We start from the raw sequence: 2,687 nt of genomic DNA, 5'->3' as shown, positions 1-2,687 counted from the left end.
AATTTGAAAATCAATAATTTGCAGTCACAATTATTTTGTCCCCTGAATTTCAAGCCAACAAGGATTTTCTGTATTAGCAGTTTAGTTGCAACTGTGAAATTTTCTGGAGAGATGCAAATATTTCTGGAAAAGTTTAAAGTTCTTATCATGTGTTTTATGATTAGTCAGAAAAATAACTTGATATTTTTTTAATTTTTCCTTTTGCCATTTTCAACTTTACCAAGTTTAGTTAAAAGAAATTTTGATTATGTTGTAAATTATTTAATTTTCAGAGCATAAAAATTTTAATACTTTTCAATGGAAGAAATATAGTAAATTCTTTCCATTGAAGGATTTAATGAAAGTATATTAGATCATATAATAAACATACGACAAAATTCACAATTCAATTGATGCTAGTAAAATTGTGAATTTATTCATGTACTTTATGACTTATTTATACCTCATGAAATATTTTTATATACAAGGTAACATAATACAGTCAATTCTGTTTAATTGGGACTAATCTATTTTGTCCCAATTAAACAAACTAATAATAATTTCTAAAATAAAATATGTAAATAAATAAGTAAGTAAAAAAATGAAAATCGGCTTTATTAATGCAAAATACAGAAAATATTCGTACTATAAATTGTGCAGAAAAAATAACACTTACTTTTCATGATAAATTTTACAATTTTAAATTTTAATTTTGCAAAAATGCATCAAGTATAGTCTGTTTTTTGCTTTTGAAATTTTGCAGTTCTACAAAATCAGCACAGATATTCAATGCAGATGTGGGGCTTTCTTCATTGCCTTCTTGCATAAAATAACACTGTAACCTGACTATAAAGTTTTTTGCCTCACAATTTGTCACAAGGTGAATCATCATCATCATCGTTTTCTTCATCAAATTTTTGACATTTGGATTTGATTACGTCAACAATTGCATCCTCGAAGTTTTCATTGTAAATTGTCATCTATTGTTGAAAATTCTTCATTATTGATGATAGGAACTTGCAGTATGCCTTCATTTTCCTCACTGCTCAAAATTTCAGAAACATCCAAAAGGTTTTAAACCACAAGCAGCATAGTAGTTTTGTATTGTGCTGCTTTTTATAGCTCACCAACTGTCAGCAACAAACTTTATGGTTTGCAAAATGGAAATTTTTGCATTGATCTCTCTGGCTGTTGATGAACTTATCATTAGGTTTTCTTCAATAGATTCCAGTACGTAATTTACCAATTTTCCTCAATACAATGTCTTTAAATTTTTTATTACTCCTATGTCCGTTGGTTGTACTAAGGATGTTATATTAGGAGGAAGAAATTCCAGCTGTATATTTTTGAGATTTGCACAATTATCAAGAAGCAACAAAATTTTCTTTTGCTTACGTTGTAACTGTACATCCTAACTTGTAAGCCACTTCCGAAAAACTTCACAAGTTATCCACGCATTACTGTTGGCATGGTACTCTACTGATAAACTCTCTATTCATATCCACTTAAAGCATCAAGGCCTAGCATTTTTTCCTACAGTTAGTAGTTTTCGTTTGTCAGTACCTGTCATATTTGCACAGCATAACACAGTAATGTGATCCATTGCTCTCTTATACCCTGACAGTGCAATGTGCTTATAACACAGAGAGCCATCCAGTTTTGCAGGATAATAGAGGCTGGTTTTGTCGGTGTTGTAAATATCATCTGAACAAAAATTCTCTAAAAATGTAGGGATTTTAGTTTTTTGCCACTGTTCAGCACTTATATTATCTGCACTGCTCTTTTTGCCATATGCTTTTTTGTATTTGATGTTGTGTCTTGCTTTCCATCGAGACAACCAGCCATCAGTTGCTTTAAAATCATTATGGTTTAATTTTTTAATGATCTCCTCTCACTTCGCCTTCAACACTAGACCACTGATATTTATGCCTCGTCCGCTAACCATAGAAAACCATTGATCTAATGCTTCTTCAACTTCTGGATCCTTTCCATCATGCTTTCTTTTGGATGTTCCTGGAATTTTTTTTTGTAATGTCCACTCTTCACGCAGTTTTCTTGTAGGAGATGTGCAATGGTAGATTTTGATACACCAGTTATATCAGCAAGTTTATGATGGCTTGTATTCAATGGCTGGCTTTTAATTTTATCCAGCAAAGCAATTTTACTTGAAAGTGTGAGAATCCAAACTTTAACAAAACTTAATCGTCAATGATGCCATACTTGCTCAACAATTGTTGTCCTCAGCTACCTGAGAAAATCTCCACATAACTTTCTCTACGACAAAAGCAACACATTCCCGTGATCTGCTGACTTCTTAGCCAGGCAATATCAGACTGATATCAAAGTTGTCGGTCGAAGAGTCAGGCATCGCTCATTCCTCACGGATTTAAGTCTCCGGAAAAATTTCTCTGTGTTGTGCCAAATTTTCCAACTGGATTTTACTCTTGTCTAACAATGCCAGTGAGGACGAACCTTCCTGACCTCATTCTTCCCAATCCAGAACTTTCCAAATATTACAGAAAAAATAACAGTGTTGGTCTCAACAAATATCTCCACAAAATCCATCATCACTCTGGGAACATCCTCTACAAAAGGTATTTATCGCCACGCAAACCTCATGTAAACTCTCTCTCTCGTGAATCCAGGCATATTTAGAAGCATTTTTCTTGATTCGAACTTGTTAATGATACAACATGTATAAATTATAT

The 2,687-nt window shown here is 32.5% G+C and overlaps 1 pseudogene; it reads right to left on the bottom strand.

The window, feature by feature from the left end:
- Nucleotides 1-684: 684 nt before the first annotated feature.
- LOC111617420 lies at nt 685-2,059 on the bottom strand (annotated as a pseudogene).
- Nucleotides 2,060-2,687: the final 628 nt, after the last annotated feature.

The sequence above is a fragment of the Centruroides sculpturatus genome, unplaced genomic scaffold (assembly GCF_000671375.1).
Source record: "Centruroides sculpturatus isolate CEXI.00-Female unplaced genomic scaffold, Cexi_2.0 scaffold6052, whole genome shotgun sequence".
NCBI lineage: Eukaryota > Metazoa > Arthropoda > Arachnida > Scorpiones > Buthidae > Centruroides > Centruroides sculpturatus.
The sequence above is the reverse complement of the archived record's forward strand: the minus strand, read 5'-3'. Positions and strand labels throughout refer to the sequence as shown.